At 44.3% G+C, this 17,686-nt stretch overlaps 1 protein-coding gene and 1 long non-coding RNA gene across 5 annotated transcripts in view; one reads left to right on the top strand and one right to left on the bottom strand.

The window, feature by feature from the left end:
• The window catches only part of LOC119978592 (chemokine-like protein TAFA-5), a 616,915-nt gene that overhangs the window by 536,162 nt on the left and 63,067 nt on the right, over positions 1–17,686 (bottom strand). The gene's annotated exons all lie outside the window — the stretch shown is intronic.
• The window catches only part of LOC119978593, a 50,723-nt gene continuing 49,747 nt past the window's right edge, over positions 16,711–17,686 (top strand). Inside the window, exon 1 of the long non-coding RNA XR_005463502.1 lies at positions 16,711–16,739. This is a non-coding gene — a long non-coding RNA (uncharacterized LOC119978593). The remainder of the gene's footprint in view (positions 16,740–17,686) is intronic.

Consider the following 17,686-nt stretch of genomic DNA (forward strand, 5'->3'; position numbering starts at 1 on the left):
GTGTGACCATCCACTAAAACACTCGTCTTCACCTTTTTACTTGCAGTTTATTTCTTTACTTGTGCACTTGTGCAGAGCACTTGTCTGCGTGCTACCATTGGCCTTCTGAATATCTTTTGCATTATAGGCAGCCATTTTCATGCCCTGAGGAATCTCTAGAGCCTTCTTAAAAGTAATTATGGTTTCTCACAGCAAATGCCGCTGAATGCTATCTTCATTATTGCCACAAACTAGTCACGAAGCATGTCTTATAAAACTGTCCCAAACTTGCAATGTTCAGAGAGCTAGTTGTCTACAGACTGTCCCGTCTTCTGGAAATGACCATGAAATTTGAAATCTTGTACAATTATTGAGGGCTTGGGTTTATTGTGAATCTGAATGAGCGTAACTGAATGCACAAATGAAATGTCCCCCAGTTTCTGTGGTGTAGCTAAATTTCTAACTAGCTTGTAAATCTTAGCCCCACACACACTCAAGCACTTTCTCGCCCTGATCCCATTTGCCAAGAAAAAAAGTGTTCCAACTGTGAGGGTCCTTCCTGTTTATTCCCCTTGTTTTCCCTTTCTTTAATTTTGCTGTTCTTATTTTTGATCCGTGGATGATTAATGGGCACGTCACTTCAAGGCAAGCAGCCTGTGTCTTTAGTTCAAGCAGAAGAATCCAAAGGTTTAATGAGAGATCACTTGCTGGTTTAAACTGGAGGTGCAGATGTTTTGGCACCAGTGCGAGAGATGGGGTTGGGACTTGGATTGATCGATTGGCTGGCGGCCAATGAATTGGCCTGAAAAGCTGTCCTCTGCCCGGTAACAGGTGGTGATTGGATCTTAACTTGTTGGTATGCTTTTCAGAGTCCCAAGATATCCATTATGATTCTGGCAGCACGTGGAAAAAGGTACAGCTAACTCTCTCCAGAATGCTGGTGTGAGAGCTGTCTCTCTCTCCAGACCAGAATATAAACCGTGATCGGAAAGCAATGTTTGAAAAGAAGTAAGGTGCCTCTCTGGAATGTTTAGAAGATTTAGAACAGTACAGCACAGAACAGGCCCTTCGGCCCTCGATGTTGTGCCAAGCAATGATCACCCCACTCAAACTCACGTATCCACCCTATACCCGTAACCCAACAACTCCCCCTTAACCTTACTTTTTTTTTAGGACTCTACGGGCAATTTAGCATGGCCAATCCACCTAACCCGCACATCTTTGGACTGTGGGAGGAAACCGGAGCACCCGGAGGAAACCCACGCACACACGGGGAGGATGTGCAGACTCCACACAGACAGTGACCCAGCCAGGAATCGAACCTGGGACCCTGGAGCTGTGAAGCATTGATGCTAACCACTATGCTACCGTGCTCCCATGGTTGTGATTACTGAATTTCTTAACTACAGAAGACCTGAATTAATGGATCTACAGAGAACACCAATACAGACGGTAAACCAAAGGCTTTAATCGGCAAGCTTACTGTGAAGAAAAGTGTGCTAAAACCATAATCTGAAACAAAGACTGTTTTTTCTTTCACTTCTGGGGTGGCATTCTCCCCTACCCGGCGGGACGGAGAGTCCCGGAGTAGGGGAGTGGCGCCAACCACTCAGGGGTCGGGCCTCCCAAAGGTGGGGAATTCTCCCCACCTTTGGGGGCCAGCCCCGCGCCAGAGCGGTTGGCACCAGAAGTCTGGCGCAAAAAACCGGCGCCCCCAGCAACGGTGCTGGCCGAAAGGCTTTCGCCGGTCGGCGCATGCGCCGGCAGTGACGTCAGGGGCAGCTGGCCGCTGACGTCACTGCCGGCGCATGCGCGATGTGGGGTTCTCTTCCGCTTCCGCCATGGTGGCCGCGGAAGGAGAAAGAGTGCCGCCAGGGCACTGGCCCGGAGTCTGAGCGGGGGGCCCCGATCGCGGGCCAGGCCACCATGGGGGCACCCCCCGGGGTTCAATCGCCCCCCCCCCCCCCCCCCCCAGAATCCCGGGGCCCGCTCGCGCCGCTGATCCCGCCGTTCCAGAGATGGTTCAAACCTCGGCGGCGGGAGAGGCCTCCCAGCGGCGGGACTTCGGCCCATCCGGGCCGGAGAATCACCGCAGGGGCCTCTCCGATCGGAGTGGCGAGATTCCCACCACCACCACTTCCCGGGTGGCGGAGAATCTCTGCCACGGCGGGGGCGGGATTTTCGACGGCCCCAGGCGATTCTCCGACCCTGCTGGGGTGCTGGGGGTCGGAGAATTTCGCCCATGATTTTTACCCCGTTCCACCCCTCTGTGTTTGTCCGGCTTGTGTGTGTGTATATGGGGGGTGGGGGTACGTTAGTGAGATAGGTAATTGTTCAGCGTTACGAACTTGATATGCTGCATATTTCCTTATAGTCGTTATAAACAAACGTGAATTGTGCTTAAACGTACAAGCCTGCTGACTATAATTATTGGGCAGATAAGGGCCAAAGATTTGGGGTATTTTAATGGGAATTATTGGTTAATTCACTTGTGTCGTGACTCCGGGGCACGTGGGGCTGGGGTTGTTGACTGCGCACTAGCCCAGGGTGTCGTAACACAATATTTCCACATATTCAGTCCAGTTCTCGTTCTCTGCCACAATCTGACTGACAGGCCAAAACATTGTCATGGTGCTGCTAATTTGTCTTCCAGGTAGGGAGGTCTCCATATTCAGTGAGTCTCTCGGAAGGTCCCCCTGTTCAGTGGGTGTCTGAGGAGTCCCCCTATTCAGGGGATCTCTGGCAGAATTCTCCTATTTAGGGAGGCTCCTATCTCTGGAGGGGAGCTCATCTGGTGGTGGCGGGGTGGGCATGTCTGGGATTGTGAGGGGAGGTGGAGGGTGGCCCTCAGGTGGATACTGGGGGCAAGCTTCTTTAGGAGTTATCATCTTGGCCCACAGTGAGGTCAAGCACATCAGGGCCACGTTTGTTATAACAGGGCCTCCTGTTATACTTGCACACCTACATGATTCCCGGCCCAGAGGCCCGAAGAATCCGATGCCCAGCCCGCCAAGTGAATGCAATAAGTCATTCAGAACCATTTGCTTCATTCCACTGGCACGTGGGCGCAAACCCCATTTCCGCCACCAGCAGGGGGCCAGAGTATCGAAGATGGGTCAGCAGCATGCTCCGATCCATTTTTTACCCCGATGCCCAATTCTCCATTGGGAGCCCCGCTACGGGCATCAGGGAATCCAGTACCCTGATTTGATTTGGGAGAATCGTGGCCAACAATTCTGTGCTCGATAACCGTTGATGTGCAGTGTCACAAATGTAAAAGCCTAGATCCACGCATTTGGGTAAGTATTAGAGCTTGGTGGAATTGTGCGCCAGTGTTACCATTTACTGATCCTTGGAAAAATCCTTATCTCTGTATCTGAGCTATTATATTGTTTTTGCTACCCTTGCTCAACAAAATGTTCGAAAATGTCTATTCTTGACAGTTATAGGGTCTGTCAAATGAAAGCGTGGCACAATGGTGATATCTATATCCTGCCATGCAATTTTCATCTCGTCCTATTGCATTTGGCTATGAAACATATAAAATAAAATAAACAAGCAGTCTTATCTTCAAGTCAATAAAATGGAAATCATTACAAAAAATACCAATTTATCATGTTCATTCCAGCATGTTGGGAATTCTGAAAAGAGCTTAATAATGTTTGCTGGACAGTGGGAGTGTTGGGAATAAATTATATACATATTAAACGAGAAAATGAAGTGTGGATTCAAAATCCAATTTCCAATGGGTGCCAAGTGGTTACAGCTGTAACCATTAATCAATAATTAATTTTTGAAGAAAAATTAATGGATTCCCTGAAGCATTGCTAACAGATATATATGCACCGGAGTATTGTCATGCTACTGCTGCTGTTGGCAAATTCTTAGTATATTAGTGAAGTTAGGATTTTGGGCCAAGATGTTGGAAATGTTTGTATTTATTCCGTAACACACAAATGCAGTATTCTATAATAAGTCTGGCCTGCCCTTGCATTGCTCATTCACAAAAAAGAATAGTCTCTTTTCATATCCAGTAATTGCCTCTGTACTTGTACCCACCCCCCTTTTCTCTGTCTTTCTAAACTAGCTGCCAGACCGTGGATTACATACACCTTCATGCATTGCTTCTGAATCTTTGTCTGGCTTGTCTGCTGATGATTCCTTTACATTCTTTCCTTCCCTTTCATGGTTCATTGCTGTGTGCTTGCTTTATACTCTTTGTATATTTCCCATTCTGTTTGCCTTTCAGTGAGATTTTCTCTTGTATTTTCTTGATGCAGTTTTTTCCTGTATGCTTCTTAACTTCCAGCTTCTATCTCTCTCAGAGAAACCTGAAGCCAGACGTGAGTGAATAATTGTCTCGTAGGTGCGGCACGTGGCACAGTGGTTAGCATTGCTGCCTAGGGCGCTGAGGACCCAGGTTCGAATCCTGGCCCTGGGTCACTGTCCGTGTGGAGTTTGTACATTCTCTCCGTGACTGCGTGAGTTTCACCCCTACAACCCACAGATGCGTAGGGTAGGTGGATTGGCTACGCTAAATTGCCCCTTAACTGGGAAAAAAAATTATTGGGTCCTCTAAATTTATTTTTAAAAAGTAATTGTCTCATAGGTGCCGAATAGTTGATGTTCTCTCTGTTCACGAAGAATAGGGGTGGGGCATTTGGAAAGAGAGTAAATATTTGTGCAGGGTAAGATCCAGTGCTTCAGACTGAAAGTAAGATATCTATGTCAGAATTGTCATAGGAGCTCTCCTCATTTCAAGCCTAACAATCCATAAATGTCATGAGCGAGTCTTGCTTAGCTCTGCTTGTTATATCCATTTAAATTTTGCATTGCATTTGTGATTTAATACTGCTACTGCAGATACTGTATTTCATATTCATGTACAAAGTCAGAAAATTTGGAACATAATAAAGTAAAAGTAAAAAGTCAACTCGCCATAGTCCCAATTGGCTGCTGCTTTCCCCTATGAGGGGGAGAGCTGGCTGGTGGTGATTTGGATCACCACACCTCAGGCGAGGGGCAAGGTTGAGAAGTTGGGCCTTCATGAATAACCTCAGCCGGTACAGGAATTGAACCTGTTGGCCTCGCTCTGCACCACGAACCAGCTGACCAGCCAACTGAGCTAATATTTAAAACTATTTTGGTGCTGGAACACAAGAGTGACAATTTAGCACTCAGGTATGAAGCAAATTTCTTCAACATTTACCGTAAGAAATCCCAATCATCTCCCTACCAAGGATAGGCATAGGCCCATTGCCTGCATTAATCGGGGCAAAGACTGAGGTCCCTTTCCAATTTTGGATTGCAACAGTGCAGTGTACGCTGTGGGCTCTTGGTTCATTTTCTCAGACGAACAGCTTTCAAACCAACAACCTTTAATGAGGATGCTCCAGGCAGTGACCAAAACGTTAAGTACTTCCCTGGGAATGGAGCTAAAAGGAGCAGGAGCTGAAGACCAATATTTCCTAATAGACAACGCAACAACCCAAATAAAATGTCAACAAATTGGACAGCATGACTTCTTGAAAGTACAGATATTCCTAAAACTATTTATTTTGAAAAAGCCTGATGAAATATCTCTTTGCTAAAATTCCTCTGGCCATCAACCTATTCCAGTTAACAATCGCATATCATTTAAACAGACACATACTCCTAAACTTAAATTATTTTTTAAATAGATTTTTAATATTTTTCTTGCCTTCCATTGATTAATCACTTCTGTGTTTTCTTTTTTCCAATTTTCTTTGTAAAGTATTTTCTCTTACATTCTTTTTAGTTTCTTTGCTGCAATTTTTAATATCCATAAAGTGATTTGGTGAAAATGTTTTCTATAAAATGTAATTTTAATTTTTGCGCATCTACGCTCATGTTAATAAACGGCACAAAAATTACAACATTTAGTAATACTTTGTAACCATGGTCAGTCCCAATTCCTAAAGCGATGGTTGATGAAAGAATACTGGAGGACAATATTATGAATCAAGTCTTTGGTTTTATTTTGTTCAGTGTACATTCTGCAGTGATTGTCTGCTGTAAACCAATCAATGGCATTTCTGGACCTCTTCCTGGATCTCAGACCCAATGTACATTTCCATTTAGACTAATATCGTGAAAAAAAACTATATAAAGCAGCAGAAATCAAAGGATCATAACTACAGTATTCAACAGAAAGCAAATATGCAGGACGGCACGGTGCATGGTGGTTCGCACTGCTGCTTTGTGACGCCGAGGACCCGAGTTTGCATGTTCTCCCCCTGCCTGCCTGGGTCTCACCGCCACAACTCAAAGATGTGCAGGGTAGGTGGATTGGCCATGCTAAATTGCTCCTTAATTGGAAAAAAAGAATTGGGTACTCTACATTAATTTTTTTAAAAGCAAATATGCTTCAAACATATTCCACCATTCTCACCAACACCCACTCGGAGTAATGGAGCTATGGATCTCTGTACCACTCAGAGGTTTATTTTCTGTAATCCCTTAATCCCGCTGATGCATGTTCTTAATTGAGTAAACTTGGTTTGAGTCAGATTATGACACCTTCATATATTTTTACATTGTGACACTTTACAGTATCAATTGAACCCTCTCACGATTGTGTTAAAAATAAGACTCTGGGGAACAAGCACAACAGCTTACATTCCTTTGGACTGTTAATACAAAAAATATATAATTGTGTATTGTCACAAGCAGGCTTCAATTAAGTTACTGTGAAAAGGGGCTAATCGCCACATTCCAGCACCTGTTTGGGGAGGCTGGTATGGGAATTGAACCGATGCTGCTGGCCTTGTTCTGCATTACAAGCCAGCTGTTTAGCCCATTGTGCTAAACCAGCCCTTGTTCAAATGTCTCAATGCACTCCACATGAGGAGCATTGGAAAGCCAAGTAGAACACCCAGGCAGAAGCTTATAGTCTCCAATGGGGAGGGGGCAGGGTCGGGGTAAGGGGCTTTTCACAATAACTTCACTGAAGCCTACTTGTGACAATAAGCAATTATTATTATTATATCATTATTATTATTTCAGGCGGTGGGGGAAACTGTAAACCTTTGTGGGTGTCTTTCCTGCCGCTTACACCCATCTGCGTCTGTACCGGCCATGATTTATTGAGTAACAGGCAAAGCCTTGGGTATCCCATCCATCCATGTGCTAATATTATTTAAAGATGCCCACAAAGATTTGCAGTTTTCCCCACTGGCTGCAATGCACCCCCTACTCTCCCCCATTAACATTGTGCCTGGGTGATATACTTGGTTTTCCAATGCTCCTCCTGTGGAGCGCATTGGGACATTTTGTTGTATTGGCAGTCCAAAGGAATGCAAGATGTTGTTCCTCAGAGTCTTTAGCTCGTCAATTATTAGCGGATTAAAGACCACTTCCTGCCTACTCATACTATGTTGGCTGCGGGAGGGGGTGGGCAATGGTTGGGTCTCAGGTGGGAAAGGGGGAGGCAATGTGTCGCCTCCTTCTCGGACCACCTCGTCTGATCCGAGGCCTACTCCAATGTCTACTCGTAGAATCACAGAATTGCTACGGTGCGGAAGGAAGCCACTTGGCCCATCGTGCCTGTACTGAATCTTCAAATGAGCGTTATGACTTTGTGATATTCTCCTGACTTTACCCTGTACTCCTGCACATTAATAATCATCTAATGCCCACTTGAATGCCTCAATTGAACTTGCCAAACAACACATTTCCAGGCTATGCATTCCTGACCCCGTACCACGTATTGTGCAAAAAAGTGGTTTCTCACATCATATTTTCTTCTTTTACAAATCACTTAAATCTGTGCCCTATTGTTCTTATTTTTTCCTATCTACTCTGTATAGCCTCGCATGATTTTGAGCACCTTTATCAAATCTTGTCTTAGCCTTCTTCGCTCAAAAAAGAGCAGTTCCAACCTCGCCAAAGTTTCTTATCCCTGGAACAATTCTTGTAAACCTCTTTTGCATCTCTCTGATGTGTTCGTACCCCTCCTGTGGTGTGGCACCAAAAACTGCAGACAGGACACCAGCTGAGGTATAACTAGTGTCTTGTATAAATTCAGCTTAACCTTTTTGCTCTTATACTCAATGTTCCTTTTAATAATGCCCAGGATACTGTATGCCTTCTTAACTACTCTCACCTGTCTCTATCACTTTCAATGATCAGCTCATACACACCCAGGTTCCTCCGGTCCTGCGGCCCCTTAAGAATTGTACCCGTCTTTCATATTGTCTCCCCAACCCCTGCCTTGCATTTGAGCATTACTCACTCGGGAGGATTTACCAGCGGTTCATGCCAGCGGGAAACTCCGGTCCCACGCCGGCGCATGAGTTTCCCGGCAACAAGGGGTGCAGTAGATGGAAATCCTGTTGACAATGGTGGGACTGGTAGATCCCGCTGGTGGGTGACCTCCGTTGCCGAAAAACACGTGGTGCGGTGGCCGGTAAATTCCCCGCTCTGTTTCCTATTACTCAGCCAATTTTGTATCCCCATCACTCCTGTCTCTTTTATTCCATGAGCTATATCTTTTCTCAAATCGGTTCTGCACTGTATCGAATACCTTTTTGAAAGTCCATCCTAGGCCCAACCATCTTCATCAATGACCTCCCTTCCATCATAAGATCAGAAGTGGGGATATTTCCGGATGACAAAGCTATAAGGCTCACTTTCCAGATGACTGCACAATGTTCAGCACTATTCACGACTCCTCAGATAACGAAGCATTTCATGTCCAAATGCAGCAAGACTTAGACAATATCGAGGCTTGGGCTGACAAGTGGCAAGTTACATTCACACCATATAAGTGCCAGACAATGACCATCTCCGACACGAGAGGATCTTACCATCACTCCTTGACATTCAATGGCATTACCATCGCTGAATCCCCTACAATCAACATTATGGGGGCTAACATTGACTAGGAACGGAATTGAACTAGCCATATTAATATTGGGGCTACCTGAGCAGGTCAAAGGCTAGGAATCCTGCAGCGAGTAACTCACATCCTGAACCCCCCAAAGCCTGTCCACCATCTACAAGGCACAAGTCAGGAGTGTAATGGAATACTTTCCACTTGCCTAGATGAGTGCAGCTCCAGCAACATCAAGAAGCTCGACAACATCCAGGAAAATGGAGCCCACTTGATTACTCCCCCTTCCACAAACATTCAAACCATCCACCGCCAATAAATAGTGGCAGCTGCGTATACCATGTACAAGATGCAGTAACTCACCAAGATTTCTTAGACAACACCGCCCAACCCCACAACCACTGCCATCTAGAAAGGCAAGAGCAGCAGATACCTAGGAAACCCACCACTTGGAGGTTCCTCTCCAAGTCACTCACCACCCTGACCTGGAAATATCTCACCGTTTCTTCTGTCGCTGGTGAAACATCCTGCAGCTCCCTCCCTAACAGCACAGTGGGTGTACCTACACCTCAGGGACTGCAGTGATTCAAGAAAGCTACTCACCACCACCTTCTGAAGGGCAACTAGGGATGGGCAATAAATGCTGGCCTAACCAGAGACACCCTCATCCCGTAAATTAATTTAAGAAAAACAAGAGCATTACTCTCATCCACCCATCATTGTTGCCTCTTTAGAAATCCATGCTGGCTCTCCTTCCCCACCACTGAAGTTACTGGGTTTTTCCTTACACCCTTTTTGAACATTGGTGCAATCTTTGCAATTCTCCAGTGCTCTGGCACCTCCCTCGAATCCAGTGAAAACTAAAGGTTATGGCCAGTGGTCCTGCAATTTACACTCTTGCTTCCTTCAATAACCTTGGATTCATCTCATCCATTCCCAGTATCCTGTCAACTTTAAGTACCGACAGTTTACTGAACACATCCTCCATATCAATTTTGAAACTTCTAGAGGGTGACAGAGGGTGGGATTTTCTGGCCTTTCACAATGATGGGATCTTATGATCCCGCTGACTGCACACTCCCCACTGCAGGTTTTGTGGCACCAAGTGGTGCATTCAACAGGAAACCCCATTGACAACAGCGGGACCAGAGGATCCACCTGCTGGCCACTGGCGGGCTGCTCTCCCCCGCAAAAGAACATGCTGTGGAGGGAAAGGAAAATCCCGCCCAGAGTATCCTCCTCTGTCACCATGGCCTGAGTAGCATCTCCCTCCTTGTGCAGCTAACGTTTCCTGGGGGACTGCTGGAACCAATCAGCCACCTGCCAATAATTGGCTGACTTCTCCCAGAGCTGGTACTTCCTCCCCTGATGGGGGCCGATGGCCTATCCCGAGACAATTTGACTGGGCAATTTAAAGGGCCGCATGGTAACACTGTGGTTAGCACAGTTGCTTCACAGCTCCACGGTCCCAGGTTTAATCCCCGCTGGGTCATTGTCTGTGCGGTGTCTGCACATTCTCCCCGTGTCTGCGTGGGTTTCCTCCTGGTGCTCCAGTTTCCTCCCACGGTCCAAAGATGTGCAAGTTAGGTGGATTGGCCATGATAAATTGTGTCCAAAAAGGTTAGGTGGGGTTACTGGGTTATGGGATAGGGTAGAGGCGGGGGCTTAAATGGGGGGCTCTTTCCAAGGGTCGGTGCAGACTCGATGGGTCGAATCGCCTCCTTTTGCACTGTAAATTCTGATTCCAGATTCTATAACTGCAGGATATCCCTCCAGAGCAGGGATGGGTTTTATGGCAACTTTTTTTGGTGATGGGATGGGTAACACCACCATCTGTAACAGCCTGCTCCCTGCCACAGAAAAGGGGATATTGGGTTGGATGGCCCAAGGCTTGGCCAAGTAGATACGTTTTAAACAGTGTCTTAAAGGAATAAAGATAAGCAGTGAAGTATCAGGCATGTATCCCAGAGCTTGGGGCCAAGACAACTGAGGATAGAGCCATCAATGGTGAAGCGATTAAAATCGGAGATGCACAATAAGGCAAAATTAGAGGATTGCAAATATCCTGGAGGGTTGTAGGGCTGGAGGCAATTCTGGGAGATAGGGAGAGGTGATGCCATGGAGGGATTTGAAATCAAGGATGAGAATTTTTAAATCAAGTTGCTGTTTGACCGAAAGCCTAAGCAGGCTGGCAAGCACAAGGGTGATAGGGAAATGGGATTGGTAAACTTGAAATACAAGGGAGCAGCAGGGCCCCCTCCAATTTAGTGCAAGTGGCATTAGGAACCACCTAAATGCTCACTGTTTCGCTGACCTCATCCTTACATATTCATAATTTACATAGAAATCATCTGCTTACCAGTACTAATTACATCCTCCATCAGTTCCATCATGCAGCATTAGAGAATATTTAAACCTTCCAGGCAGATTCTATATCAATCACACACTCATAACGAAAACTGTGAAGTTTTGATTAAACTGACATGCAGACCGAAGTGTCAAATATAATAAAGGCCATTCACTTAGTAGCAAAGAGAGTAATTACTTTCCTGTCTTTCCTTACCCAAGTGGTCAACTGATAGATTTAGTAATACTTCTATGAAAAGACTATTACTCCTAAAAGGTGCTCCCCTACTTGCTTCAGTAACACAACTGCACCTCACGCTGGGACTCTCAAGATGCTGATGGCCAATGACTTTTTCAAAATTAATTTCTGGAATGTAGCTGTAGCTGGCATTTATTAGTAATCTGAAGATGTCCTGAGAAGGTGGTGGTTGGTCTTCAGTATGGACAGTGAGAGTCCATGAGTTGATAAGTGTCAAGTGTCAAGTAACATTTGTGCCAGGCAATTGCCATCTCCAACAAGAGAGAAATCAACTTTAATCGACATTACCATCACTGAATCTCCCACTATCAACATTCTGGGGTCACCATTGACAAGAAACTGAACTGGAGCGGCCATATAAATACTGTGGCTACAAGAACTGGGGATGGGAATTCTGCAGCGGGTAAATCACCTCATTAAACCCAGAGCCTGTCCACCATCTACAAGGCATTAGTCAGGAGTGTAATGAAATACTCTCCACTTCCCTGGATCAGTGTAGCTCCAACAATATCAACACTCGAGACCATCCGTGACAAAGCAGCCCAATTGATTGGCACCCCATTCACCAACTTCAACATTCTTCCACCACTAATGCGAGGTGAGAATTGTGCGTACCAACTACACAATGCACTGCAGCAAATCACCAAGGTTCCTTTGACAGTACCTGCCAAATCCCCAATTTCTACCATCTAGAAGGCCAAGGAGAGCATGCATCAGGATGCTACCACCTGCAAGTTCCCCTCCAAGCTGTACACCATCCTCACTTGGAAATATATTGTCGGTCCTTCGCTGTCGCTGGGTCATAATCCCGGAACGTCCTTCCTCACTCTGGGTGCACTTACACCACATGAACTGCAGCAGTTCAAGAAGGTGGCTCATCACCACTTTATCAAGCGTAATTAGGAATGGGCAATAAATTCTAGCCGAGCCAGCAATGTTTGCACTATGTTGTATGGCAGGAAAGGGATTCACGTAAACATTCCTGATCTATCTCTCTTACTGAATACAGAAATTTTATTTGAGTTTTGATGTCCCTCTTTATGCATAGTGGCATATTCTTCCAAAAGCTTCAGTTTGGTTGATCCAATCCATTATTAATAACTCCACAGCAAACTCGAGAGGAGGTAAAATACGAGGGTTTGTTTATTTTACATAAACACATAACATGGGAAAGGTGTTTTGCAACATCCGTTGCTTTTTCCCCTCATACAATTAAAGAGGGATAAGGGAAAGAAAGAGGTTTAGGGCAAGAGTACAACAAAAATAAGAGTTATGTTTTCATGTGAATCCAGAGTCCAGAAAAGTCCAATGGTGCCTTCCTTCCGAGGGTAGCAGGCTGAACCTGTTTCAGTGTGATTCGTTTTTCCAGAAGTTCCAGGACTTCTGGAAAGTCCAGAAGGCACACAGATTAATTAGTCTTGATGGCACTGATCCAGAAGTTCCAATGTTCCAGGAGTACACAATGTAGATGAGGGCCAGGCCTGGACAGAGTTCTTCCTACCGCCACCTGTTAGATGGTAAACAGTAGACTGCCTGGGTTCAGTTCCACTTGGCAATATTACAGGATCTAGCAGCTTGGAGAGACCAGGAGGCATAACTCACACTTCTTCTCCTGGGTGTTGGACAAAGGATGTTTGGTATGCTGGATCTGCGAGGACTGCGTTTACCATAGCAGTGAGAGAAACAGGCTTCCAACACTTGGAGAAATGCCTATTTTATTGAACTACCAACTGTTAAACATACTTGAACTGTGGGTTGACACTATGCTGAGTTGACTGGAGACCTGAGGCTAACCTGACCAGACTATCTTGCTACCACATGGTGGATGTTCGTGCTGTTGCTGCACGGGCTCTGGCTGTCTCAGAGGCTGCATCCCAAGAGAGCGGGAAAACTAGTGCCTTCTGGCTATATAGTGGCCATGCGGTCTGGTGATTGGCTGCTGTGTTCTGTGTGTTAATTGGTCATCCTGTGTGTCAATCAATGTCTGTCTGTGCACCATCATATACTTGTGTGTATATTATGACAGGATGTATTTTCCCAGGTCTGGAATCTTAAGGTATTTCTTTGGAATTTGATTGTTGGCAGTCACAGGGGATATTTGCACCTCTTTAAAGATAATGAGGGTCCTACTGGTTTTTTGAAGGTTACAACTTCCTCTGCTATGAATCATGGCTAGTCAGGGTAAAACCTTGTCCACTTAGAAAATAAAAATAGGTTGACGTAGATATACATTTTCCTCCTATCCTCTGGCAGGGATACATGAAAGATTTTTTTTTTAATGAAATGTTTTGAGGTAGGGAATTCCAAGATTTTGACACTATTAGAATGAAGAAATGACGATATATTTTAAAGTCAGTGTGTGACATGGAGGAAAGCTTATAAGTGATGGTTTTTCCTTACACCGGTTCTCTTTGTCCTCCTAGTGGTGGAAGTCATGGGTTTGAGAGGTGCTCTGAAAATGCATTGATAGTTGTTGCAATGTATCCTGTAATGTATTGAAGCCATGGTACATGAGTAGTGGTAGAGATTGGGGGAGGGGAGCTGAGTATTTAGTCTAGTGCTTGAGCTGCTGATCAACTGATTTACTTTGTACTGGATTTGGTTGAGTCTTGAGTGTTCTTGTGACTTCGTCCATCTGTGAAAATGCAGAAAATTCCACCACCAACTGTGCCCTGAAGGTAGTGGGGAGACTTTTGTGAAGCCAGGAGTGGTCACTTTCCACAGAAAACTCAATCTCCAGCATGTTCTAGCAGCCAGGAAGTGATGGGTGCAGCCGATTTCCTGGTAAGTGGTAATTCTTGGAATGCATATGGTGGTGAACTCAAAGGTGATCATAATGCCATTGAATGTCAAGGGTAAACATGGTCACTGCCTGACACTCACATGGTGTGAATCCTACATGCCACTTTTCAGCTAAACTCTGGATGTTGTCCAGGTCCTCATGGTCTGTTTCATTATCTGAGGAATGCAGTTGGAGGTGAACATTGTGAAACATTATCAAACAGCCTGCTTCTGACCTTATGATGAAGGGAAGATCTTTGATGGAAGTGGTTGAAAATAGTTGCGTCTGGGGTCCTGACCCAAGGAATAATAATTTTTATTAGTGTCACAAGTAGGCTTACATTAACACTACAATGGTTACTTTGAAAATCCCCTAGTCGCCACACTCAGGCGCCTGTTCAGGCACACTGAGGGAGAATAATTCAGAATGTCCAATTCACCTAACAAGCATGTCTTTCGGGACTTGTGGGAGGAAATGAGAGCGCCCGTAGGAAACCCACACAGAGGGAATGTGAAGACTCCACACAGCCAGTGACCCAAGCCTGGAATCGAACCCAGGTCCCTGGCGCTGTGAAGCAACAGTGCTAACCACTATACCACCATGCTGCCTATTTCTTGCAGCGATCAAGATTAGATAGTTATCAAATGGGATGGGCAGAGGAATGGAAGAGGGTTGATTCTCTACCTTCTTGGGTCATATACCTGAGGGAATAAAACTTATTTTACAGCAGTCATTCTGAAGTATACGTTTTTTTATATAAATTTAGGATACCCAATTATTTGTTTTTTCCAATTAAGGGGCAATTTAGCGTGGCCAATCCACCTAACCTGCACATCTTTGGATTGTGGCGGTGAAACCCCATGCAGACATGGGGAAAATGTGAAAACTACACACGGACAGTGACCAAGGGCCGGGATTCAAACTCAGGTCCTCAGCGCCACAGTCCCAGTGCTATCCACTGCGCCACATGCCGTCCTCCGATATATAAGATTTTGTAGAACCATACTCACTGCAGGTTCATGCTAATCTTTCCCAGGACCCCGAAGCACCCAAAACCAGTTAGCTTCTCAGCTTTCCACTCTTCCTACAATTTTCAACTTATTAAAATCTAAACCATCGCTTGCTGATTCACCTAACCTGCTTCACTCTATGAAACTTTGCTATTCACCTGCATTATGGGTCTTCATCCATTACTTTGTTTTCCAATAAAGGAACAGAGAACATTCGTCAGCCAATACCTTGCTCTATTCCTGAAAAGATGTGCTTGCTGGTGAATTGGACATTCTGAATTCTCGCTCAGTGTATCTAAACAGGTGCCGGAGTGTGCCGACTAGGGGATAATCACAGTAACTTCATTGCAATGTTAATGTAATCCTACTTGTAACACTAATAAAGATTATTATTCAGATGCTAAGTTAAATATTGTGAAATTGTAGTTAACTGCATTTTGGGCAATTGGAATGCAGTTTATAAACAGAATGCAGTTTTTGGCAACAATGCAATTAATTTATCGTGTATATTCATGTTAGCATTGGTTAATTATTTTCACATTGAGAGGGGAAAGTAAAGGGCTCAGCTAACTACTTAACAGGTGGAATTGTCGCATTGTACCCATAAATGACGATTGAATAAGAGCTACAAGGACTGACCATACTACCAATGAAGCATCCAGTTTGAGAGCGCTGAAATAATTTCTGAAATTGAAAACAGCAGGTTTTCATCACTCAATCTGATGCTCACGATAATCCCAAAATTGCCAGCAACATGAACTGTAGAAATTCATATGGCTCTCATCATAGCTTTACACTGCATACTTAACTGTTAAACAGTGAATATTTCAGTCAACACAGTCTCAGAATAAATCATTCCACTGTGTCAAAAAGTATTACACTGAAGCCAATTTGTACACATTGAAAGGACATTTATATTCTGATTAAATGAATGGCAATCATTCAAGATTTATGTCCCTATATCCTTTCAAGAAAAATGTTTTTGCTATACTAGAATGAAGAGTAAAATAATGTAGATGTGTCTAATTTCAACCATCTTCAGGTGGATACATTTCTTTCAATTGTCAGGTAGTGAGTTATTGAAACAATATTGACAGCACTTCACTGGGACATTAGTTGACAATTTCATTCCGTTGCACGGGTTTAACCTTGCCATGTTTTAACTTTAATTATGAAATTTCATGCCAATTTAAATTCTTTTGGGAAAAGACTCGCGGTCATAAATCAACATGGTTTCTGTGCCCATACTGAGTCAATGATTTGAGCAAAATGTATTTTTCACAGTAAGCAATTAGGCTTTTGCAGCCACCAGTAAACTGAGCAGGAGACACTCACTCCTGTTGTTAAATATTCAAACCTAGCACAATATTTAATTTTAAACAAAGTAATTGTGCTAACAGCACCCATGGCCACAAAAGAGGAGCTATATATATTGACGTGTATACCAGGTTTCATGATTCTTTGACCATTTTCTTTCTACAGGATGGATTCAGGACAAGTTATTTCAATGTAAGTATTAAATTAAAGCTTCCTTTCAAAAGAAAAGGTTAGTTTAGCAGGACAGACCCATGCTGGATGAGAATCCAAAGCACGACAAAAGGTGGTTAGCATGCTAATCAGAAGTTGTTTTTTCTCTGAGACTAAGCAATGTGTTAAGAGAACTTCCACTTTTGTATCAGAAAACCTTTGGATCTCTGGTTATTAGTGTGGCTGTTGAAGAGAAAGGAGCTAAAACTAGAGGGCATCAAATATGTGATAGTCACCAAAAAGATGCAGCTAAAAAATTCACAAAGGAACAACTTCTTTGAGAGTGGTGAGGAGGTGAAACCTGATATCACAAAGATTGGTTGAGACAAATAGATACACATAAAGGGATGTTAGATCAATATATCAGGGAGTAGCGATACAGAATTATGCCTACATAGGAACATACAAAATAGGAGCAGAAGTAGGCCATTCAGCCCCTCGAACATGCTCCACCATTTGATAAGATCATGACTAGTATGTGTTGAGTACCACATTCCCCATCTACCCCCTCCCTCTCCGATAATCTTCGATTCCCTTGTCTAACAATAATCTATCTAGCTTCCACCGACTTCTGAGGCAGAGAGTTGCAAAGTTGCACAACCCTCAGAGAAAAAAATTCTCTTAATCTCTGTCCTGTAAGGGGCAACCCCTAATTTTAAAGCAGTGACCCCTTAGCTCTTGTCTTACCCATAAGAGAAAATATTCTTTCCACATCCACCTGAGTCAAGGCCGTTCAACATCTATTCCTCTTCCTTTTATTTTTGCCATTACATTTTTGATTCATGGATGATTAGTGGACATGTGTCTTTAAGGCAAATACATTGTGCCTTTAATTGAAGCAGAAGTCTGTGTTGGTTCATACTGTAGTAGTAAACTGACCAGCACCAATGACAGAGATTGGCTGGGACTGTTTGATTGATTTGGCTGGT

Source organism: Scyliorhinus canicula, chromosome 15, assembly GCF_902713615.1.
Source record: "Scyliorhinus canicula chromosome 15, sScyCan1.1, whole genome shotgun sequence".
Taxonomy (NCBI): domain Eukaryota; kingdom Metazoa; phylum Chordata; class Chondrichthyes; order Carcharhiniformes; family Scyliorhinidae; genus Scyliorhinus; species Scyliorhinus canicula.